Source organism: Eptesicus fuscus, chromosome 1 (assembly GCF_027574615.1).
Source record: "Eptesicus fuscus isolate TK198812 chromosome 1, DD_ASM_mEF_20220401, whole genome shotgun sequence".
NCBI classification, from domain to species: domain Eukaryota; kingdom Metazoa; phylum Chordata; class Mammalia; order Chiroptera; family Vespertilionidae; genus Eptesicus; species Eptesicus fuscus.
In genome coordinates, this window is record NC_072473.1 from 43,484,098 (window position 1) to 43,510,375 (window position 26,278).

General features: G+C 43.0%; 2 pseudogenes; both read right to left on the reverse strand.

Annotated features, from left to right (window-relative positions):
* Window positions 1-12,116: 12,116 nt before the first annotated feature.
* Window positions 12,117-13,058, reverse strand: LOC103302460 (CYFIP-related Rac1 interactor B-like; annotated as a pseudogene).
* A 9,200-nt stretch (window positions 13,059-22,258) lies between these two features.
* Window positions 22,259-25,735, reverse strand: LOC103302445 (zinc finger BED domain-containing protein 4-like; annotated as a pseudogene).
* Window positions 25,736-26,278: the final 543 nt, after the last annotated feature.

The window sequence follows — 26,278 nt, forward strand, 5'->3', positions numbered from 1 at the left end:
CCAGATAATCCAGGTCGTTCCTGAATGTCCCAGTTTCCTTTCAAGCCACTGCACCAGAATTGGAGTCCAGAGGTATTGAGTCCAAGTAAGTCAATATACCAGCCCTTTACAAGGAATTTCCTGGGACTCGAGCAGCCGCCTTGTCACTCGGCCACAATCCTCACTGTTTTATACAGCCCAAAGTTAAGGGGACTTCCCTTCCCAGAACTGGAACCCTGGGCTCGGAGTGTGGTGTGGGACTGTGACCCCTTGATCCTCATGGGAGGCCTCCTCAGCTATGATATATCTCCCAATATAAAAAAATGCCACACGTGAGTGTCAGACTGGCCTGATCTATGCCTCTACCTCTTTTATCATTTTCAGTGTGCTTTCTTCTTTACTTTTCTAGTTATAGGACTTCCATTTATCCAGATTTCAGGCAGTTATGAATGATGGTTGTTTTGTATTTTAGTTGTAATTTTGATGTGGTTGTGGGAGGCAGTGAGTACCAGCATTTACATACACCATCATCTTGGTTCACCTCACTCTTTTGCTGCTTTTAAGGTTATTTATGTACCTTTAACTTTTGGCAGTTTAATTATGATGTGTCTTGGTGTGGGCCACTTTGTGTTCATTTTCTTTGGGACTCTTTGTGCTTCTGTATATCTTGGAAAGTCTTGGATGTTTGTTCACTTCTCCTGGATAGGGACATTTTCAGCATTCATTTCTTCAAATAGGTTTTCTGTCTCTCTATCCCTCTTTTCTACTTCAGAGATCCTATGTTTCAAGTATAGATATGATTGATGTTGTCACCAAGGTTCCTTATATTATCCTCATTTAAAAAAAATTCTTTATTGATTAAGATATCACATATTTGTCCTCATGTCCCCATTCCCATCCCACACCCCTCCCCACACATGCCCCTACACCCCTGTTGTCCTTAACCGCTGGTTAGGCTCATATGCTTGCACTCAAGTCCTTTGGTTGATCTCTCCCCTTTACCCCCACCTTTCCCTACCCCCCTCTGTGGCCCGACAGTCTTATTCATGCCTCCTTGTTTCTGGGTCTGTTCTTGCTCATCAGTCTATGTTGTTCATTATTTCCCCTAGATGAATGAGATCATGTGCTATTAGAAATACACTTATAAGAACCGAAAATGAGACAAGCAATAATGGTTATGGTGACAGGCAAATGAATCAGTCTGTAGTGAGTTTCTTTCTGGGCCAACAGTTCTTTCGAGACCCAATTTCAATGTCCAACAATTCCTTATGTGTACATGTCAACACTGACATTACAGTTCTGGATGGTGGACAAATGGTGGTAATGCAGGTCCGACTTTCTCTGGTTTGGTCCTGGGCAACCTGCAGTGATGCACAGCTGCTAACTGCTAGTATGGGAAGGCCACATCAGCGTCTTCCATCTCTGGACTGCTTCTCTTCTGTCTTCATGGCTGGAGTAGTCCTGTCGATTCCTCTCTGTTGCTGGAATCCACATGGTCTCGGAGTTGTTTTCTGAAAATATACAAACATATTCTCGACCAAAAGTTAATAAAGGAATATTTTCTATAAATTTGACTTGGGATCCTATTTCATTTTTTGCCCAAATGATTTTCCTCTGGCTTGTTTTGACACCTTGTGTGTTTATCCTCATTTTTTAATTCTTTTTTTTTCTTTTCTCTGTTCCAATTGGGTAATTTCTACTACCTTATCTTTCAGCTAGGTGACTTTTTCTTCTGAATCATCTAATCTGCTCTTGATCACTCTAGCATATTTTTTCATTTCAGTTATTGTATTAATCAGGTATCACTTGTTCTTTGCTGAATGGCTCATTGAGTTAATCTGTTTTTTCTCTGGAATTTATTGGGTAACTTTATAACCATTTTTTTAAACTATCTAGTAGATTGCTGGTTTTCATTTAATTTAGTTCTTTTTATGGTGTTTTGTTCTGTTCCTTCATTAGAAACATATTTCTGTCTCCTTGTTTTGGCCCTCTCTCTGTCTTTGTTTCTATGTAATAAACCAAACAGCAATCTCCCGTTGGTTTGAAGGAGAGGCCTGTGTAGGCGCTTTCTCTTTGTAGACTGTGTGTGCAAGTATGTTAGGCAGAAGGGCTAAAGCTGATGTTATAGTGGGCTTGGGCTGAAGAGGGACTGAGGGACTGGAGGGTGAGCCACACAGGGGCCACCTTGGCACGCTGGTTTGAGCTAAAATTTGAACAGGTACAGGCCATGGGGACATATTTTGCTGGGGCCTCTTTGGTGGGTAGTCTGGAGCTATAGTTGGAGCTGGCTCAGAAACTGGAGTATCCTGAGTCAAGTACTAATGGAGTCACCTTTTCAAGCTTTAATTAGAACAGGCTCAGACCATGGGTAGTCCCTGGGGGTAAGCTGTTTTGAGTCCCAGAGCTGTAGCTGGAATGGGCAGGGGCCACAATAAATGCTGAAAGCAAGCCTATGCTGGGCCCATCTTTCTAGGCTGGCTGAACATGTAGCTCTAGCAGACACAGACAGCAGGGAATTTCAAGGAAAAACCACACCAAAGCTGATTTGGCAGTCAAGTTGGAGCTGTAGTTGGAGTTCACTGAGGGCATGGGAATTCCCAGAATCAACCCCATGCTAGGGCCTGAAGCTTTATCTGAAGCAGGTGTGAGCAGCAGTGAGTCCAAGGGGTGGGGGAGTAGGCCACTTATACAGCTGCTGCTCCTTGGACAGGGGCAGGCCATGTGAGGCTGCTGCTCTTAGGCCTGGGGTGGGCTGCTCGTGGGGCTGCTGCTCCTTGGACAGGAGCAGGCTGCTCACATGTCTGCTGATCACATGGTTGCCAAGCCCAGGGCTAAAGCGGGCCTGTCAGAGGGGAGAGTGTTTCAGAACTCACAGGAACCTGTGCCCAGGGTGTCTGGAGACTCATTGACTATGGGACCACAGCCGTGGTAGCAGGTACCTGGCAGGGGTGGTTGTAGATTCCCAGGTATTCTCTGAGGGCACCCTGGTTGGAGGTGAGGCTGGGCTCCCAGTTACAGCAGCTTTCCCCTTCAAAAAGGCTAGTCCTCTGAGGACAAGCCAACCTCCTGGTACTGTTTGCAATGGTAGCAAAGGCTGCCTAGTTAGGAAAACCCACTTAGCCTGCCCCCAAAGGTCCTGCAGGATCTAACTGTGCCTTACTCACATACACACACACACACCACATAACCACACACTCCTCTTTTGCTCCCTCCATCACTCATGCTCTCTCCCTCACTGCCACCTTCTTCCTGCTTCTGTAGTTGCATCTGGGGTGTTATTGACCCTTTCGTGGATGGAGTTTCCTCTCCAGGTGTCTGGTTAATGTGGCTCGCTCTCTAGCTCCTGGCCAGATACGATAAAATTCACCTCGACATGACACAACACAAAGGGAACTAAGCACAAATATACTCATGACACCTATGACCCCGCTGTAAGTAACCATCTGAGAAAAAAGATTAGGGGGAGAAAAAAGCACAAAATACAAGAGAGAAAAGAAAAAGAAAGAAAAAGGAGAATATATATATAGATATATATAGATATAGATATAGATATAGATATAGATATAGATATAGATACACACACACACACACACTAGAGGCCCGGTGCACGAAATTCATGCACGGAGGGGGGTTGTCCCTCAGCCCAGCCTGTACCCTGTACAATCTGGGACCCCTTGAGGGATGTCCGACTGCCCGTTTAGGCCTGATCCCAGTTGGAAATCCCTCTCACAATCCAGGACTGCTGGCTCCCAACTGCTTGCTTGCCTGCCTTCCTGATTTCCCCTAACCGCTTCTGCCTGCCAGCCTGATCACCCCCTAACCACTCTGCTGCCAGCCTGTTTGCCCCCAATTTCCCTCCTCTGCCAGCCTGGTCACCCCTAACTGCCCTCTCCTGCAGGGTTGATCAACTCCAACTGCCCTCCCTTGCAAGCCTGGTCCTTCTCAACTGCCCTCCCTTGCAGGCCTGGTGCCTCCCAACTGCCCTCTCCTGCTGGCCATCTTGTGGTGGCCATATTGTGTCCACATGGGGGCAGGATCTTTGACCACATGGGGGCAGCTATATTGTGTGTTGCAGTGATGATCAATCTGCATATTACTCTTTTATTAGATAGGATAGAGGCCTGGTACAGGGGTGGGGGCCAGCTGGTTTGCCCTGAAGGGTGTCCCTGATCAGGGTGGGGTTCCCTTGGGGTGTGGGGCAGCCTGAGCGAGGGGTCTGTGGTGGTTTGCAGGCTGGCCACGCCCTCTGGCAACACAAGTGGAGGTCCTGGTATCTGGAATTTATTCTCTTTCTACAATTGAAACTTTGTAGCCTGGAGTGGAGCCAAGCCTGGGGCTCCCTCCGTGGCTGGCACCCATTTCTGTTGGGGTTATAATTGAAACTTTGTAGCCTTAAGCGGGTGAGCCCAGCCAGGGTGTGCGGAAAGCTTTGCTTCCCCTGTTGCTGGGGACAACCCTGGCCTGCTCTCTCAAGCTCCATTCTGCTGCCATTTGTTTGAATTTGTTTACCTTCTATAATTGAAACTTTGTAGCTTGAGTGGAGGCTTAGGCCTGGCAAGGGCAGGCAGAAAGCTTGGCTTCCTCTGTTACCTAGGAAACCTTACTCTCTGTGGCTGTAACCATCTTGGTTGGGTTAATTTGCATACTCACTCTGATTGGATGGTGGGCGTGACTTGTGGGTGTGTCGGAGGTATGGTAAATTTGCATATTTGTCTATTATTAGGTAGGATATATATATCACAGAACCAATAGATAAACCAAAAAAATTGAAACACCAAACACCCAGCAAAGAGGGTGGGGGCAGAATCTGTAGAGGCTGAGCATATATACAGAAAATAAGGTTAAGAATTGGATGAATATGGGGAGGTACTCAGTTCAGTGTAGAGGAAGTAGAAAGGGGATGGGTGGATAAGAAGAAAGAGAAAGAGAAGAAAATAATTCTATCTAATAAAAGAGAAATATGAAAGTTGACTGTACCTCCTCTATGCCCACAAGCCATGCCCACCAGCCAATCAGGAGCAAGTATGCAAATTAACCCAACCAAGATGGCAGTGGCCACATAGCTGGAGCAAGCAGGAGGCTTGGGTTGCCCCTGGTGATGGAGGAATCCAAGCTTCCCACCTGCCCTAGCCTGCCCTGGCCTCTGCTCAAGGCTACAAAGTTTCAATTATAGAAGATAAATAAATCCCAGATACCTGCTTCTAACCTTGGGTCACCAGGGGGGGCGGGGCGTGGCTGGCCTGCAAACCATCACAGGCCCCTCGCCCAGGCCACCCCACACCCCAAGGGAACCCCCACCCTGATCTGGGACACCCTTCAGGGAAAACCAGCCAGCCCCCACCCATGCATCAGGCCTCTAGCCTATCTAATAAAAGAGTAATATGCAAATTGACTGTCACATCAACCCAAGATGGCTGCCCCATGTGGTCAAATATGGCTGCCCCCATGTGGATACAAGATGACTAGCAGGGGAGGGCAGTTGTGAGGGACCAGGCCTGCAAGGGAGGGCAGTTGGGGGCGATCAAGCCTGTAGGGAAGGGCAGTTGGGGGGGACCAGGCCTGCAGGGGATGGCAGTTGTGGGTGACCAGGCCTGCAGGAGAGGGAAGTTGGGGGGACCAGGCCTGCAGGGGAGGGCAGTTTGGGGGGACCCAGGCCTGCAGGAGAGGGCAGTGGGGGGGGGGGAACCATACCAGCAGGGGAAAGCAGTTAGGGGTGACCAGGCCAGGAGGGGATGGCAGTTAGGGGCAATTGAGCTGGCAGGGGAGCAGTTAGGCATCAATCAGGCTTACAGGGGAGTGGTTAGGGGATGATCAGGCTGGCTGGCAGAAGTGGTTAGGGGCAATCAGGAAGGCAGGCAAGCAAGCAGTTGGGAGCCAGCAGTCCTGGATTATGAGACAGATGTCCGACTGCCCGTTTAGGCCCGAAGTAGGATCGGGCCTAAACGAGCAGTCAGACATCCCGTGAGAGGTCCCAGATTGGAGAGGGTGCAGGCTGGGCTGAGGGACACACACCCCCGTGCATGAATTTCATGCACCCGGCATCTAGTAATAATAATAATAAATTTACAAAAAAATTGATTTCAAAATTGGTATAAAAAATAAAAAATAGCAAATAAAAATAAAATAGAGTGATAGAAAAAATAATGCAAAGAGAAATAGAAAATAAAGCAACAAATAAAAACAGGGAAACAAAGAAAAAAGAAGGAAAAAGGAGATAAAATAATAATAATAAACAAAAAGAAAAAATTGAAAAAGTGAAGTGTCATTCCATTGACTGGCTTATGATCCTAGTCTTCTGTACTGTCTTTAGGCCACTCCCTTTGGACTCTCAGGGACTATTTAGGTTTTTTTTTTTTTAATCCTTTGTGCTATTCAGGATGGGATCTGGGTTTGGCTGTATTGGTTGCCTGGAAAATGGAGGGAGGGGCTATCTCTTCAGGACAAAATGGCTGCCCAAGTCTGGGGCTCAGGTATGACTCAGCGCCAGACTCGCTGCCATGTCTCCTGGACCCCTACTCTCCCCAGACTCCAAGAGTCCGCACCTTCTCCCTCACCTCAACCATGGGTAAGTGTCTGTATCCAAAAGGTCCTATGAACTAGGTTCAGTGAAGAAAGGCTCAGGCCACAGAGAGGGGAAAGACTGGGCCTCTGTGCGCTCCTCTCGTGCCAGTGCTGCCAGGTCTTGCCAGCCCTTCAGGCTGCACCCTCTGGGTTCAGTCTTTTGTGACTGTGGACCCAGTTCTAGAATCCCCTGCGGTCCAGCAGTCCTGTGGCCCTTCTTTCCACAGTCAGACGCTGTGCCTGTCCCCAGGGACATGACTTGGTGCTGTGCGGGTTCCTCTGACCCTCTGGGCTCAGAAGTCTGGCACACTGTCCTCCCCTGATCCTTGATTTTACCTTTCTCCAGGGATCCTCTGCCCTTCCCCGCTGCAAACTGTATCACCAGCTGAGTCTCCTTCACCAATTTGGGTTGGATGTTATTTGTCTCAGCTGCTCATTCTATCTGCTCTGGGACAAGGCTCAGGACACATCTATGTATTCTGATGCCATTTTGTCTCTTCTGATCTTTTTTTTCTAGTGTATGGCTCATACTTGGCTGGTCTTCATATGCCTTGTGAATGAAAGTGGGGCTATGTAGTAATTCTAACAAAATCAGTGGCTAAAACTAACCTCAAAGGATGATTTGATCATAAATTTCTAAGTGTACAGGTTATAGTAGATAGCTAAACCCCAGGCCTATAACTTCTTTAGTAAAAGGTTTATCTTGGCCCTGATCACTGTTCTTATGCATCTAAGTTAACACACTTTTAAAGTGTCAGATTAATGTTTTTTTCCTAGATCCCTCAGAGGTATAACCACCCACAGGGAACACATGATCTTGTTGCCTGTGTACTATCCCTATTTACTATAAATGTTAAATATTATCTGTTTTGTACCCACCAATGTGAAAGAAGTATGTATCACTCCATTTTACTTTTTTAAAAATTTTACTTTATTGTTTAAAGTATTACACATAGTAGTACATATATCTCCTTTTTTTCTCCATCGACCTTTCCCCAGCCTCTCCTACCCCATGTCGCATGCTCTCATCCCCCAACCCCAGTGTCTCGTGTCCATTGGTTGTGCTTATATGCATGCATACAAGTCCTTCAGTTGATCTCTTTCCCCCCCCCTCCCCAACACTCCCCAACCTTCCTGCTGTAATTTGACAGTCTGTTCGATGCTTTATTGGCTCTGTATCTATCTTTTTGTTCATCAGGTTATAATGTTCTATATTTTCCATAAATGAGTGAGATCATGTGGTATTTTCCTTTCATTGGCTAGCTTACGTCACTTAGCATAATTCTCTCCAGATCCATCCATGCTGCTGCAAGTAGTAAGAATTCCTTCTTTTTTATAGCAGTGTAGTATTCCATTGTGTAGATGTACCACAGTTTTCTAATCCACTCATCTGCTGATGGGCATTTAGGCTGTTTCCAAATATTATCTATAGTGAATTGTGTTGCTATGAACATAGGGGTGCATATATCATTTCTGATTGGTGTTCCCAGTTTCTTGAGATATATTCCTAGAAGTGGGATCACTGGGTCAAATGGTAGTTCCATTTTTAGTTTTTTGAGGAAACTCCATACTGTTCTCCACATTGGCTGCACCAGTCTGCATTCCCACCAGCAGTGCACGAGGGTTCCTTTTTCTCCACATCCTTGCCAGCACTTGTTGTTTGTTGATTTGTTGATGATTGCCATTCGGACAGGTGTGAGATGGTACAACATTGTCATTTTGATTTGCATCTCTGGGATAATTAGTGACTTTGAGCATGTTTTCATGTGTCTCTTGGCTTTCTGAATGTGCTCTTTTGAAACGTGTCTATTTAGGTCCTTTGCCCATTTTTTGATTGAGTTGTTTATCTTTCTTTTGTTAAGTTGTATGAGCTCCCTGTAAATGTTAGAGATTAAATCCTTATCAGAAATAACATTGGCAAATATGTTTTCCCATGCAGTGGGCTTTCTTGTTGTTTTGTTGATGGTTTCTTTGGTGTGCAAAAGATTTTTATTTTGATGTAGTCCCATTTGTTTATTTTCTCTTTAGTTTCCATTGCCCTAGGAGCGGTATCGATGAAGAAATTGCTTTGGCATATGTCTGAGATTTCGCTGCCTGTGGATTCCTCTACTACTTTTATGGTTTTCAGTCTTAAGTTTAAGTCCTTTATCCATTTATATATATATATATATATATATATATATATATATATATATATATATATTTATTTGATTTTGTGGCATTGCTTTATTTTTCTTAGTACTTAAAATTTTTTGGAGGATAGAGAGAAATCAAGAGGTAGAAACAGATATTATATAAATAAGCTACATATATTCTTTTTTTTGAAAGTATGAATAATGTACATTTATTTTATTTCCTTTTTTTTTCAACCACAAAAAATGCTGAAGTAAGATTGCCTATACACATGTGCTTCTGTATTGGTCTTTTTATTTCTTTTTGTTTTGTTTTGTTTTTTGTTTTAAAATTGTGTTTTTATTTTTTTTTCCATTTTTTTATTAAGGTATTACATGTGTACATATCTTCCCATTGCCCCCCCCCGTCCCATTCCCATACATGCCCTCACCCTCCAGTGTCTTGTGTCCATTAGTTATGCTTATATGCATGCATACAAGTCCTTCGGTTGATCTCTTAACTCCCACAGCTCTCCCTAACCTTCCCGCTGTAATTTGACAGTTTGTTTGATGCTTTACTGCCTCTGTATCTATCTTTTTGTTCATCAGTTTATAATGTTCTTTATTATCCACAAATGAGTGAGATCATGTGGTATTTTTCTTTCATTGACTGGCTTATTTCACTTAGCATAATGTTCTCTAGTTCCATCCAGGTTGCTGCAAATGGTAAGAATTCATTCTTTTTTTATGGCTGCATAGTATTCCATTGTGTAGGTGTACCATAGTTTTATGATCCAGTCATCTGCTGACAGGCACCTAGGCTGTTTCCAAATCTTAGCTATGGTAAATTTTGCTGCTATGAACATAGGGGTGCATATATCCTTTCTGATTGGTGTTTCTCACTTCTTAGGATATATTCCTATGAGTAGGATTACTGGGTCAAATGGGAGTTTCAGTTTTAGTTTTTTGAGGAAACTCCATACCGTTCTCCACAGTGGCTGCACCAGTCTGCATTCCCACTAGCAGTGAACGAGGGTTCCTTTTTCTCCGCATCCTCGCCAACACTTGTGGTTCGTTGATTTGTTGATAATAGCCATTCTGACTGGTGTGAGATGGTACCGCATTGTCGTTTTGATTTGCATCTCTTGGATAATTAGTGACTTTGAGCATGTTTTCATGTGTCTCTTGGCCTTCCTTCTGTCTTCTTTGGAAAAGATTCTTTTTACGTCCATTGCCCATTTTTTTTTTATTGGATCATTTATCTTCCTTGTATTAAGTTGTATAAGTTGCCTGTAGATGTTGGAGATTAAACCTATATCAGTGATAACATTTGCAAATATGTTCTCCCATACAGTGGGCTTTCTTGTTGTTTTGTTGATGGTTTCTTTTGCTGTGAAAAAGCTTTTTATTTTGATGTAGTCCCATTTGTTTATTTTCTCTTTAACTTCCATTGCCCTAGGAGCAGTACTGGTGAAGAAGTTCTTTTAGCATATGTCTGAGATTTTGCTGCCTGTGAATTCCTCTAGTATTTTTATGGTTTCCCATCTTATGTTTAAGTCCTGTATCCATTTTGAGTTTATTTTTTGTATGATGTAAGTGGATGGTCTAGTTTCATTTTTTTTAATGTATCTGTCCAATTTTCCCAACATCATTTATTGAAGAGACTCTCTTGACTCCATTGTATGTTAATGCTTCCTTTGTCAAATATTAATTGAGCATAGTGGTTTGGGTCAATATCTGGATTCTCTATTCTATTCCATTGGTCTATATGTCTGTTTTAGTGCCAGTACCAGGCTGTTTTGAGAACAGTGGCTTTGTAATACAGCTTGAAATCTGGTATTGAGATCCCACCTACTTTATTCTTCTTTCTCAGGATTGCTGAGGCTAGTCGGGGTCTTTTTTTATTCCAGATGAATTTTTGGAGAGTTCTTTCTTGGTCTGTGAAATATGCCATTGGTATTTTAATGGGGAGTGCATTGATTCTCTAGATTGCTTTGGGTAGTATGGAAATTTTAATGATGTTGATTCTACCAATCCATGAACATGGTATGTTCTTCCATCTGTTTATGTCTTCCTCTATCTCTTTTGTTCAGTGTCCTGTAGTTTTCCTCGTATAGGTCTTTTACCTCCTTAGTTAAGTTTATTCCTAGATATCTTAATTTTTTTGGTGCGATGGTAAATGTGATTGCTTTTTTAGTCTGTCTTTCTGTAAGTTCACTATTGGTGTATAGAAATGCCATAGATTTCTTGGCGTTAATTTTGTATCCTGCTACATTGCTGAATTCATTTATTAAGTCTATTAGTTTTTGATGGAGTCTTTAGGGTTTTTTTATGTACAATATCATGTCATCTGCAAATAAGGACAGCTTTACTTGTTCTTTTCCAATTTGGATGCCTTTTATTTCTTCTTGTTGTCTAATTGCAATGGCTAATACTTCCAGTACTATGTCGAACAGGAGTGGTGAGAGTGGGCATCTCTGTTTTGTTCCTGTTCTTAGGGGAAATGGTTTTATTTTTTGCCCATTGAGTATGATGTTGGCTGTGGGATTTTCATATATGGCTTTTATTTTTATTTTTTATTTATTTATTTATTTTTAGAAAAATGAAATCTGATTTATATTTTATCATCAACAGCCATTCTTTAAACATGAACATGCATATGTAATACTCTATGCACACATCACAGTTTTAACGTTAGTTAATAAAGGTTAAACACAAAACATACATCCTTATTGCCGAAACCGGTTTGGCTCAGTGGATAGAGCGTCAGCCTGCGGACTCAAGGGTCCCAGGTTCGATTCCGGTCAAGGGCATGTACCTTGGTTGTGGGCACATCCCCAGTAGGAGGTGTGCAAGAGGCAGTTGATCGATGTTTCTAACTCTCTATCCCTCTCTCTTCCTCTCTGTAAAAAATCAATAAAATATATTTAAAAAAACAAACAAACAAACAAAAAACATACATCCTTACAACAAGGTCAAAATGCAAATTTAAAACTTTGAACAAAAGTCTTACTAATTTTAAAAAAGTTTGTGTTGCGTACCATCTATACAACACAATTAATTTAAACATTTTCATTTGGCTGCACATGAAAAAAGAGGCAGTAGAAAATAAAGTCATTGAAGGTTTTAAATTGCAGAGTAGGCAGTTTTTCCATGCAGGAGAAGCAATATTAAATATTAGTTTTTTTAAAAAATCCACATTTAAAAATATTTAGTTCAATTCACAAAATTTCTCTCAGTGGAGATCCCAATGCGATGCATGATTAGCTGCCTCAGGTTGCCTGTCTGAAAGGCAACCCCTCCAGGGTATAACTGATTTTGGCACAGGAAAGAAGTCTTAAGAACAAGAACATGAGTAAAAAAGAGGGCAGAGGAACAGCGGGAAGAAATTAAGCAAGAGTAAATGAGAGAGTAATTGCAATCACTAATAACTGCATCCGTGGTCACTGCAGGCGCTCCCTCTGCAGTGTCATTGCAGCATGGATTTAATTTGCTTGGAGGTAGTCTCATCGTTCAAATGTTTTGTTGTGTACCTGAAAGCATTGAGAAGACCTTCTATACTATTAGGAGGCTTGTCCTTAAGAACTTTGATACAACCTTTCATATCAATTTTTGAGGTTTTAGCAAATGCTCCCACTGGATGTACATGGTCATAGAGTATGATGACGCCCACCATTACACTCAAGCAGAACGACACTGTCTCTTTGTTTGTAAACCTGTTTCTGTATTCCGGCATTTCCAGCATGACTCTGCACACGCTGGCCATGGTGCTCAGACAGTCCGTGGTATTTTCTATGGGTAAGTTTTTATTCTCTGATACAAATTTTGTTGTGGCATCACTTAAGGTTTTCAGCATCAGGGTTTCCTCGGCATAAAACAAAGACATTCGACTTGCCAGTTCATTATTTACTTCATTTCTCCTTCTGCTGAAATGTTATTAATCCGCACACGACTCAATGTTCTTCTATAATAGCTGTAATCATTCTGTATGGCAGGATTTGTCATCTTGAGTTCATCAAACCAGAGTGTGAAGTGAAGGATTTCTGCAAACTGCTTAGTGAGAGCGGGCTTTCACTTTAGGTGCCGGGTGGGAGAGTATGGGGTACTTGTCAAGACTCCCAGGAGACCTCTTAATGCTGCTTCTAACCTCTGAGAAAATTCATAAAATTTTCTTTAATTTGCCTACTACTGGGACAACAGCACCCCATGCCTTCTCTTATAACTTCTCATCTGCTGGATGGCCTCTCGTATTTCATGGCCAGCTCCTCCATATGACTACAAGTCCTCCAAGATGCCTTCTGCATCTTTTACCACTACATTCACCTGATTATAAATTTCCTTCTCAGACTCTGTAGGCTGGGCATTTTCAAAATCAAGAAAAAAATTTGGCCCCTGCTCAAGGTCTGTTCATGTCAAAAAATTCGCCATGTTAAGGTACCTTCAGCCAGTGCTGGTGATTCTGCCCTTGGTCCCTCTACCAACTTGGTAACCTTGAACGAATTACTCAAACTCCAGGCTTCAGTTTCTTCTCCTGGCTGTGTGCTGGCGGCAAGGGGAGCTCAGCGCAGGAGTCTCCTGACTCAATGCCCCTAGCTGCCACCTTTTCGAGGTTGGGAATGTCACCACCACAGGTTTGCAAGCAGCCCCGCCATGGTGGCAGAAGCAGCAGCAGTAGCAACCCAGGCCAGTGACAGGCGACAAATCACTATAAAAGGAAGCAAAGCCTGGAGTAGGAAGAGGCAACACTGTTTGCCTTCGCGGAGCCCTGCCACCAGCACTCCATATATGGCTTTTATTATGTTGAGGTATGATCCTTCTATTCCCACTTTGCTGAGAGTTTTTATCAAAAATGGGTGTTGGATTTTTTCAAATGCTTTGTCTGCATCAATTGATATGACTAAGTGGTTTTTATCTCTCAATTGGTTTATGTGATGTATCACGTTTATTGATTTGCAGATATTGTGCCATCTTTGCATCCCTGGAATAAATCCTACTTGGTCGTGGTGTATGATCTTTTTGATGTATTGCTGGATCCGATTTGCTAGAATTTTGTTGAGGATTTTGGCATCTATGTTCATGAGGGATATTGGCCTGTAATTCTCTTTCATTGTGTTGTCTTTATCTGGTTTTGGTATTAGGGTGATGCTGGCTTCATAGAATGAGCTTGGAAGCTTTCCTTCCTCTTGAATTTTTTGGAATAGTCCGAGGAGGATAGGTTTCAGTTCTTCTTTGAATGTTTGGTAAAACTACCCTGTGAATCCATCTGGCCTCGGGCTTTTGTTTGCTGGAAGCTTTTTGATGACTGCTTCCATTTCTTCCATAGTTATTGGCCTGTTGAGATGTTTAGATTCTTCCTGATTGAGTTTTATAAGGTTATATTTTTCTAAAAATATGTCCATTTCCTCCAGGTTGTCCAGGTTGTTGGAATAAAGTTGTTCATAGTATTTTTTTTTTTAACAATCCTTTGTATTTTGGTGGGGTCTGTTGTTATTTCTCCACTTTCATTTCTGATTTTGTTTATTTGGGTCTTCTCTCTTTGCTTCTTGGTGAGCCTGGCAGGAGGTTCATCAATCTTGTTGATCCTTTCAAAGAACCAGCTCTTGGTTTTGTTGATCTTTTGTATTGTTTTTTGTTTTTTCTTTTGGTCTTTATGTCATTTATCTCTGCTCTTATCTTTATTATTTCCTTCCTTCTGATTACACTGGGTTTTTCTTGTTGCTCTCTTTCTAAATCTTTTAGTTGAAGGATTGGGTAATTTATTACCATTGTTTCATTTTATTTATTTATTTTTTTGCAGTAGGCTTGTAGAGCTATGAACTTCCCTCTCAAGACTGCTTTCGCTGTGTCCCATAGATTTTTGGATTGTTGTGTTTCCATTGTCATTTGTTGCCATGATGATTTTTTATTTCTTCTTTGATCTCTGTGGTAACCCAGTCATTGTTTAATAGCATGCTATTTAGTCTTCAGGTGTTTGATTTTTTTTGGATTGTTTTTATTGTAGTTGATTTCCAGTTTTATGCCATTCTGATCTGAGAAGATGCTTGATATGATTTATATCTTCTTGAATTTGAATACACTTTGTCTGTGAACCAATATATGGTCTAGCTTTGAAAATGACCCATGTGCACTTGAGAAGAATGTATATTCTGTGGCTTTGGAGTGAAATGTTCTGAAGATGTCAATTAATTCCATCTGGTCTAGTGAGTCATTTAGGATTGATGTTTCTTTGCTGATTTTTTGTTTAGAGGATTTGTCCAATGGTGATAGTGGGGTATTAAAGTCCCCTACTATGATTGTATTGTTGTCAATCTCTCCCTTGATATCCCCCAGAAGTGCTTTTATGTATTTGGGTGCTCGTGTATTGGGTGTGTATATGTTTACCAGAGTTATAACTTCTTGTTGGATTGCTCCCTTTAGTATTATGAAGTGGCCTTCCTTATCTCTTTTTATGTCCTTCACTTTGAGATATGTCAGATATAAGTATTGTCAGATATAAGTATTGCTACCCCAGCTTTTTTTTTTCATTTTCATTCGCCTCAAAAGCATTTTTCCATCCCTTCACCATCAGTCTGTGTGTGTCTTTTTTTTTCTGAGGTGGGTTTCCTATAGACAGCAGATATATGGGTCAAGTTTTCTAATCCACTCAGTTACCCTATGTCTTTTGATTGGCTCATTTAATCTATTTACATTTAAAGTTATTATTGATAGGTACTTGTTTGTTGCCATTTTTATTCTTTATCCCTGTGTTCCTTCTTCACTTCCTATTTCTTCTTTTTACAGGAGACCCTTCAGCATTTCTTGCATTGCTGGTTTGGTTGTAATAAACTCCCTTAGTCCTTTTTTGTCTGTGAAGCTCCTGATTTCACCTCAATTTTGATTGATAACCTTGCTAGGTACAGTATTCTTGGATTCAGACCCTTCCTTTGCATGACTTTGTATATTTCATTCCATTCCCTTCTGGCTTGATGTGTTTCTGGTGAGAAATCAGTTACTAGTCTGATGGATGATCCTTTGTAGGTAACTTTCTGTCTCTCTCTGGCTGCTTTTAAGATTCTTACTTTGTCGTTGGTGTTTGCCAATTTAATTATAATGTGCCTTGGCATTGGTCTTTTGGGGTTCATTTTGTTTGGGACTCTGAGCTTTTTGGATTTGTGGGAGTTTTTTCTTCCCTATATCTGTCATTATTTCTTCAGACAGGTTTTCTATTCCTTGCTCAGTTTCTTCTCCTTCTGGCACCCCTATTATGTGTATGTTGTTTCATTTCATGTTGTCCCAAAGTTCTCTTAGGCTCTCCTCCTGCTTTTTAATTTTTTTTCTAGAAGCTGCTCTGCTTGGGTATTTTTCCTACCTTGTCTTCTAGCTCACTCATGTTGTCCTCTGCTTCTTCTAGCCTACTGTTGATGCTTTTTACTGAGTTCTTTATAGCAGCAATGTCATTTTTCATTTCTTCTTTGTTCTTCATCATTTCCTCTTGGTTCTTACAGATATTGTTGAATTTGTCTTCCATTATTTTCATCCACCTTATGACCATTTCTCTGAATTCTTTCTCTGACAGTTTGCTTGCCTCCATTTTGTTTACTTCCTTTTCTGGTGATGCCTGCTTTTCTTTCATATGCGGGCTGTATCTTTGTCTCCACATGATCTCTCTTCTCCAAGTGTCTGGTTATGTAGTACTCTCTCCTGCATTGATTTAAAGGCACAAAATACAAAACAATAGGACACAAGACACTGAACACAAATGTATTCATGATACTAATAACCCCCAATGAAGGTGACCATCAGAGAAAAGAGAATTAAGGGATAAGAAAGAAAGAAGAAGAGAAAAAAATGAGCGCAAAAATGAAATTGGAAAAAGGAAAAACAAGTAAGATAGAAAAGATAGAGAATAAAAAAGAAGAGGGGATAAAATATTTATATGGGGAGAAAACTCCAATGGAACAGCCACTAATCCCAACAAATGCCAGCAACAAATACCTAGAGATGAATGCAAACTACAAACAACACCTAATATCAAGCAAGGCAAGGGAAAACAGAAGCAAAAACCAAACAAAATCAAAACAAAAAAAACAAACAGGAAAAGCAAAACAATCTCACAAACATTAAAAAAAACAATATAATCAACAATCAAGCAAACAACAACAAAAAGACAGAGAGAAAAAATTTGGATAGTGAAGAAAGAGAAGAGAGAGGTGTGTATGGACTTAGAGCAGGGCATTGGAAATTAGATATATAAGTAGGGTGAAATTTTAACAGGGGTAAAAAGAAGGAATAGGGAAAATCTAAAGCAGGAATAAGGTAAGAGAAATAGGACAAAAAAGGGGAAAAGTGAGGAAGAGAGTGTTGGCATAAAGGTAAAGTTGAGATAGAGTAAAATGATGCTAAAGGAAAGATGAAAATAGAATGTAGAACACTGATCCCAAAATAAAATAATGAGAAAATAAAATGACACTTTAAAAAAAGGTAAAATAGTAGTAGTATTAATACTGATTTAAAAAATAAAAAATGTAATAATTAAAAAGGTCAAATCAAGTGAGGAAATAAGAAAAAATTAGTTTCTTAAGTAAAAGATGAAAAAAAATTAAAATGTGCTGTAGTGAAGGTCATTCACTTCCTCTACTGTTCTGTTTGGCACACCTGTTTCTTAGTCAGGACAGTATTGAAGATCCCTGCATTCCACTGCTCTTCGGTGTTGTATGCCACAGTCCTGATTTTCAAGCAGGCAGTACTTCTTTGTTTCTTATACTCCTTTATTTGTGTTTACACAAGAGTCAATTTGTGATTCAACCCCTGGGTGGCAGTGTTTCCGGATTGACCTCCGGGTCTATAAGTCCTCTCTAGCTTTAGATTTAGTGTTTAGATTTTGTTTTCCCAGTGGCACTTAATACCGGTTTGGGGGAATGGGCTGCCCCAGAGCTGGTTCTCTGATTGTTATTCCCCACTATAATCCCCAGTTTCAACAAAAAAAACTTTCCCCTGCAGTCTCTTAGAGTGTCCCCAATTGGGTGATCCTATGTATTGGGCTTAGTAATCAAAAACAAGGATTTAAAGAGGAAAAAAAAGAAGAAAAAAAGAGAAAAAAAGAGCCAGAGTAAGTGCATGAACTCTGGCGTTGCAGTGCAAATTTGTGTAGTCTTTTTTCCCCTTGGGTCTAAGCAGCTGGCACACTTTTAAAATTTTTAAGCTGCCCTTTTGCACCCAGTTCAGCTATGGGTTGCTCTTTAGAGTTCCCTTCTGTTAGCAGCCTTGCGGATCCCCTTCCACATTCGAGGATCACGCCAGCCCCAATGGCCAAGGACTTTTCTGGGCGGAGACTTCCCGGATCCTCCAACTCCTGCAGTGAGCATTTCTCTCTCCTGCCCAGACCACAGACCTCACCTTATCTCAGGTGAAATCTGACCTTTCTGTGAGGAGGCACAAAGCTCATCTGAATCTGTGTGCTCACGCTGCTTGGGGACCCGTGTTCATGGCTTCACAGCTGTTCCATCGGTGCCCTTGTTGTAAGTTCCCGGGATTTTCAGGCTTCTGACAACATCCACTCTCCCTTCAAGATGGCATGGTCTCTGCGTCACAGCTGGTTGCTCCGGGAGGGATCCCAGCAGCAGTGGAGGCTGCCAGGTCAGGTGAACTCTGTCCGGCAATCCCCAACAGTCCCCTGGAGTATAGCTTTCCCTCAACTCACAAACAAACACTCCCCTTGGGACCTCACACTCTACCTTTGTTCTCTCACTTACACACTATCTTGCAGTCTGCCTTCCCATTGACAGCCATCTTCCCCCTCTCTCCATTTTACTTTTTATCCAATCATAGAGATTCCCCCTCTGCTTTATCACTCCTTCTAAATCTACCATGAATAAATTTTATGTAATTGGTTTTACCATCCCTCCTTTGATAAAAAATGTATAAAAATAACTTCAAAACTGCCATTTTCTGGAGCATTTTCTCAGTCATTGAGATCTTGTTTCTGAGCATGTCCTCAGTTTAGCTTAAATAAACTCATACATTTTTATAGGTTTGGACATTTTTACATGGACAGGTTCTTAATTTATGTTGGAAACGGAATGTTGAAAATAATATATTGTAGTAAATCTGGGTACTGACCTCACCCATTCCAGGGTTTGCTACTTTATTTAGTTGTTTATTTGTTTAGTGACTAGCTGGATTATTTAAGTAGTCTATCCCTTTCCTCCTATGCAATGTTAAGTCTATAATATTGCTTCTTATGGAGGCATGGCTTTGGATATGCCCATAGTCACCCTGAGATGACAGTGGCTTTGACACTTGTATTTTGGCTTCTTTGAAGGAAAGGTTCCTGAGGTCAATGTTTGATATTTGTTCTGATAAAACTGACCTATGGCTATGAAGCTGGGCTTCAGGAAAATGGCAAGCTCTTCTCTGAGTGACACCTCTGCTCTAGGAGCTGAGCTTTCCATGTTGGTTAGAGATGGCTATCGAAGGTATTGTTAGTTTGTTGTCTTTCTAGGCATGGAACCCCTATCTCATGGACTGGGGAAAGAGAAATCAGGGTCTCAGTACTCTTAGCATGCTGCACACAAGGTACATCATCCATTTCTTTTTTTTTATGGGGGTTTCTTTTTTTTAATTTCTTTATTGATTAAGGTGTCACATATTTGTCCTCATCCCCCCATTCCCATCCCACACCCCTCCCCACGGATTCCCCAACCCCCTGTTGAACTTAACCATTGGATAAGCTCATATGCATGCACACAAGTCCTTTGGTTGATTTCTCCCCCCTCCCCCCAACCTCCCCTATCCTCCCTCTGAGGCCTGATAGTCCGATCGATGCCTTCTTGTTTCTGGTTCTGTTCTTGTTCATCAGTCTATGTTGTTCATCATTTCCTCTAGATGTGTGAGATCATGTGTCCCTAGAGATATACTTATAAGAACTGAATGTGAGACGAGCAATAATAGTTATGATGACAGGCAAATGTATCAGTCTGTAGTGAGTTTCTTTCTGGACCAACAGTTCTTTAGAGACCCATTTTCAATGTCCACCAGTTCCTTATGTGTACATGTCAGCACTGACCCCTCAGCTCTGGATGGTGGACAAATGGTGGTAACGGAGGTCCGACTCCCTCTGGTTTGGTCTCGGCCAGACCCAGGGGCACGGCTTCACCTGGACTCAGGGGCACGTGGCCTCACCCAGACCCAGGGGCACGTGGCCTCTCCCAGACCCAGGGGCACGTGGCCTCACCCGGACCTAGGTGCGCGAGACCTCACCCGGATCCAGGGACACATGGCCTCACCCGGACCCGGGGCGTGTGGCCTCTCCCAGACCCAGGGGCGCGTGGTCTCACCCGGAGGTAGGTGCACGAGGCCTCACCCGGATCCAGGGACACATGGCCTCACCCGGACCCAGGGGCGCGTGGCCTCTCCCAGACCCAGGGGCACGTGGCGTCACCCGGACCCGGGACCCAGCCTCACCCGGATCCAGGGACACATGGCCTCACCTGGACCCAGGGGCGCGTGTCCTCTCCCAGACCCAAGGGCGCGTGGCCTCACCCGGACCTAGGTGCGCGAGGCCTCACCCGGATCCAGGGACACATGGCCTCACCCGGACCCGGGGGCGCGTGGCCTCTCCCAGACCCAGGGGCACGTGGTACATCATCCATTTCATAAGAGGGTGCTGGTTGTTAGAGAGGAGCTCCCACTGCTTCACTACACTCACCTGGGACTTTGTTTCAGCAGGAGAGAGCTGGGGACAGGATGAGAAACACTGACATCTTGCTTCTTCCAGGAAAAATTCCCTCTGACTAGGAGCTATGATGACAGGGTGCTCTGTGTTCTTTGCTACAATAAACTTAAATAAACTCCTATACATTTTTATAAGAGGTTTCACCTGGTTGAGCTGAATGGGAGAAGGAAAAGTGCAGTCTTAGTTAAAATACTACAGACTCTTGTCATTCTTATAATTCTCATATATTTTTGAATATATATATATATATATATATATATATATATATATATTTGGTTAATACTCATCCGAGGATATTTTTCCATTGATTTTCAGAGACAGTGGAAGAGAGGGGTGGGGGGAGGGGAGAGAGAGAGAGAGAGAAATCAATGTGAGAAAGACATCAATCAATTGCCTCCCATATGCGCCCAACTGAGGAGTGAAACTGCAACTCCAGGTACATTCCCTTGACCAAGAATCAAACCCACAACCCTTAAGTGTGTGAGCTGATGCTCTAACAACTAAGCCATGCTGGCCAGGGCTGAATTTTTTAAAAAAAATTATGTTTGTCCCTAGGACCATTTCTAGAGGTTTCAAATGGTAGTGTTCTTATAATTTCACTATTTTAAATGGGGAGCAAGTCTATGGAGCTCCTCATGACATCACGCTGGAAACCAGTCTCCTCAGCCTGCTACATATATTGTCTTTCCATGTAAATATAGATCTATATCAACATTTTTATTGGCTGCATAAGCACTAATTTTATGGATATTCTTTTTTGTTGTTGTTTTACCCAGCATATTTAATTGATATGAAATAAGAAAATGAATCCTTTTCTACATGTTGAAGCAAAAACTCTGAGGACACATAGTTAAAATAATCTGACAACTGACATTTCATTCTGATGTCCCTGGGATTCTAAAATACCCATGATGGCTGAGTCTTCTGTATTATATATAAAAAAAATCTAAACACCAAAGGCTACTCTTACAACTGTAATATAACCATGTGCTTCCCTGTTAATAAATCACCTCCTCTAAAAAGAATTTTATACGTGGTTTGATCAAAGTGGGGGGCACTAAACACATTTCAAAATAGAAACACTATTTTGAAGTCTACAGTTTCAAAGTAGAGACACTAAGTCAGAGGCTTGGATGTTCAATCATCAGAACTGCTGTAAATGTGTTGGACAACAGGCAGCAAGGAGCATGTTATAAACAGAATGTCTCCGATGTAACTGACCATGTGAAACCTCAACACAAAAACAGAACATGGGGAAGTTCTCCTTACAACCACTATGTAACTGACATTCCATGATACATTTAAGTTTAGTTTTGTCTTCCAATGCCACATCTCTGTTGTAGTGAACAGTATCTTCCAAAAATATTTTCTGTACTTCTCACATATGTTAGAGATGCAGGAAAAAACCTCTGTCAGAATGGCTTCTACTCCACCTATTTCAACATTTTATTTGACAGCCACAAAGGCTGCTTTGTTGCAATTAAATCAAATTTTAACTAAAATACAGTACCTGATTTGTTGTTCTTACATAACTGAATAAAAAGCCTCCAGAATAAAACTGTTTACATCTTCTGTCTTTCTAGTAAAACAAATTACTAACCCCTAGCTTTTAAAAAATTACAGTTATAAATTAAAACATCATATTTCATAATTGACAAGACAGGCTATTTCTAGTGGCTTTGTAAAGAAACACACCACAGTACCTGGCTTGAAGAACTAGGAGTAAGGCACATATTGACGTTACGGGAAGACTGCAAGAGAAACTCAGTGTGGACCTGAGAATGCCTGGCCTGATGTCCTCCTTGGCACCAACTGATGCCAACCAACAGCCTGTGACAAACAGGTGCTGCCTAATGAGCAACAACATCTTTAACCTGGTGGCTCCATTGTGATTTCAATACTGAAAGTATATTAATGGAAGATTCACTTTCAAAAAGATAAGTTTTTCAAAATGTTCCATAATGAGCCTGGACTGGCCAAAGCTACTGTTCTCAGTGGGTATGCTGTAAAGCCTTTCTGAAGGGACAGTACTTGGGGGACAACCCAAAAACCTGATGGCCAAGGCTGAGAGTCCTGGCCAGGCAGACTTCTTTAGGTTCCAGGAGGTAAGCGGGTCACAGCTGTGTTCAAGCACCTTCTCCTCCAGGTAAGAAAGCACCATGGCCTCAGGAACCTTCCTCTTTTCCCTTGGGCCTTTCTTTTCTATCTTGGCCATGAGTGACCACAGACTCTCATCCCCACTGGAGTTTCTGGATGGGGAGCCTGGAGCACACCTATTCAAAGTGTCTACTGAGGTAGAATTCAGCATTTCTAGTTCCCTGATTAAATCCTGCTTGTACTGCTCTGCCTCCTCCTCAGAGAACAGGGAGGCTTTGTAACGAGGGTCCAACAATGTAGCAAAGATGTACCTGGGGGCCATGGAGGGTGGCGGACAGTTGGCTTACCATGGCTTCCTTCAGAGACTTCAGCATGGTGTTGATGCCCATGGTCTCCTCAACAGCATATCGATTTTTCTGTTCAGGATGTGGATCATGGGAATTACCTGGCTGAGGGTGGACATGTGGCTGCTCATATCCCAAATTGCAGCATCAAAGGGCTTCAGCGCATGACACACAGACTTCAGGACCTCCCACTGGTCACAACTGATCAATTCTCTGAAATTACACTTCATGAACATCTCGTTAATTGCTCTTTTTTGCTCAATGAGCGTTCGAGCATATGAAACGATATGTTCCATTTGGATGGGACATCCTGAATAAGATGGCGGGGTGGCAATTCATACTCTTGCAGTTCTGCCAGTTTCTCTTTTGCTACATGTGAGCGAAGCACCCGCTCACATATCTTCCAAGCAATGCTGAGTAAATTCTGCTTTTAATGGCCTCGTTGACAATGAAGTTCACTGTGTGACTGAAGCACTGCACGCTGGAGTGCTCTCCTTCATTCAGCATCTTTCCTATGCTGGGATTGTCAGTCACTGTAATGCCAACCTGAAGGTCAGTGGATGTAACCCAGGCCTACCAACATTCCAGCTGTTTCTGAATGCTGTTGCTGTTATAGTTGCAGCCAATCTATGATACATCTAACAATGCTAAGCAGTAGTGATCCTCACAGTGAGGTGGGACCGACAACTCAAAGGTGACCCAGTGAGCAGTGAGTGTAAGGTACTCCCGGGTCTGTTTACTCATCCATATTCCAGACGTGAAGTAGACCATACCACTCTCAGCTTCCTTAAGGTGTGACATAATTATCTGTTTCACATTATCATACATTCTGGGGATAGCTTTCCTGGAAAAGTAGCAAGGGGAGGGCAAAGAGTACTGAGGTTTCAAGTATTTTAGCAGCCTGTTAAAGCCAACATTGTCTACAAAAGAATATGGCTGAAGGTCAAATGCAATCATTTCATCTATGAGACTTGTTATATTTTTGGCAACTGGATGAGAATCATAAAACTTCTCATTGGTATCGTCAAAGGAGGAAGCTCCTTACAATTCTGCACTCAGAGGCACAGTGATGCCTGGAGAAGAGGGCAGCATGGTCTTGGCGACGTTGGTCTTCAGCATGCTGCTGTGGAACCTTTGTAAATGCCTCAGAAGACAACTGCTGCCCAGGTTAGTCTGCTTCTTCCCCCTGCTTCTCATCCGGCCACAGTGCAAGCACACGACTTTAGTGGGGTCTGCAGAGCAGACAGAAAAGTGATTCCACAGCTTGGAGGCCTTTTTTCTGTGAACAGGAAATAGAACTGGACTGCTTTTTGTAACCACTGTTGGAAGGTCAGTTAATTTGGAGGAAGTTTCTGTGGACACCAAGTTGTTGTATGAAGGATTTGCCAAACGAGCCCTCAGGAAGCCCTTTTGGTTCCCAACAACTTCTGGGTGGTTCTTGTAGAGATGTCTCATCAAACATCTGATGCCCATGTCACCCTTCTTTCCTCAACTGATGACACAGCCAGTGTCTGCACACCACCTTCAGACTGTCCATGGGGGAGAGGGATAAGTGATGCCAGACTTCCGACTTCAGTCTCTTCATCACCTTTTCATTCTGTTGGAATACACAGCACCAGACTAGACCATGTGAGGGCTAGACTCATCACCTGCTGCTTCTCAGGGGAGGACACCAACAAGGCCTCACCCACATCATCAGAGGATGACAACATTGATGCATCTTCCATCAGTGAATCCCCGGGTTTCAGATGTGCCTGCAGGTGCTCAGTCAGCTGGTTAGGGGAGGAGGACGCCAAGGGGGACTCTTGTACCTCCTTGCCTGGTGATGAGGACACCAAGCTTGGATCTCTCTTACGAGGCGGGAGGGCAGGCAGCAGGGTTGGCAGTGTGGAATAGGGGGAGGCATGGATGCTTCCCTACTCTTCTCCTATAGCATGATGGCACGGTGTTCTCGTCACATGTGCCAGATGAGGCAGCTGGTGCCCAGGTCCTTCCCATTTTTCCCTCTGCTGAACTCATTCATGCAGTGAATGCACATGGCCTTCAAGCTGTCCAGAGGTGACAGGTAGAAGTGCTTTCAGACTGTGGACCACTTTCGGGATCCAGAGGTGCTCTTTGGAAGTGGAAGGCTCTTCTTTAGCCCACTCTCTGCAGAGTCATACTGGGGAGTAGAGGAGGGTGGGAGGGACTCCACCAGGGCTTCTTCCTGGCTGTACTTCTCAGAGATGGACACATCAGAGGAGACCTCTTCAGAAGATATTCCTCTGTCCCTTGCTCAGAAGACGGGATCTTGGGAGGCTATTTTCTGGACAAGTTTGATGGGTGGCAGTACAGTACCAGATCTCCAAAGGGTGTGGGCTGAGGAGGGAGCACCAGTGCAGGGGAGGAGAGGGAGGCCAGGGCGGATACACTGTCTTCCTCCTGGATGAGTGCTGTGGGATGTGCCCTTTTCACATGCTGCATGAGACAGCTCGTGCTCAGGTCCTTCTCATTTTTGCCATAGCTGAACTCTTTCATGCAGTAAACACACACTGCCTTCATGCTGTCCCGAGGAGAGATGAAGAAATGTTTCCAGGCCAGAGACTTCTTCCTGGAGTTCATGCTGCTGAACAGGAGGCTCTGTGTCTCAGCTTCCATGGTGACATTGTACAATGTGCTGCTGTACTGTGAGAACAGGGCTCCTTAGTTGTCCTCGTGATCGGCAGGGAAACACTTCCCCGGGGGGCTTACAGCTGTAGCTTGCTTCTCTGATCTCTGCCTCTTCATCACTACTGCCAGCTGCTTTCCTGTCCTCTTGTTCAATCTTAAAGTCCACTCTTTCCAAACTGTGATTCAGAATTCCATCATCTTCCGCTTCTATTTTAAAATTTTATTTTGTCAGAAACAAAGTCACCATCCTCTTTGGGATGGGTTTCCTGGTTATTCTCCATGACTCACCATAACTATTCTGGCTGTGTCATCATGTTGCTATCTCAGGTTGGTAAGAAAATGATCCAAGCACTCATTTGTGCCCTCAGATGTACATTATATTCAGTGTTTTCAAAATAATTCTATCTTTCGGGATGTTAATCATACAAGTTACTGGAAAACAGAAGATGTAACTGAGGAGCACATCATCTCAGGGCCCAGACCACTGCTTTCCATGAGTTGTATGAAGTACTTCTTGGTGCAGACCTAGATTCATGCTGTGCAGACCTGCTTGTTGCCTTGGAAACAGGATCGCCGCCATCTTGATGGTCCTGCATTACCATGATCACTGCTCTTCACGTGCCAACAGCTCCATTTCCCCATCTGGTTGGTCACTCTCTGAAAGCTATGAAAGGCAGGGACCGCTGGCTTGAGCTTGGGCAGCGGATCCCACGGGCTGCAGATGCGCTCCCATTCATTAGCTGCAGCTTTATCTGCACCTGTGACCCTCCTGCAGCCACCGCCCGCCGGCCTGGATATTATATTTTTTTTAATCCAATTACACA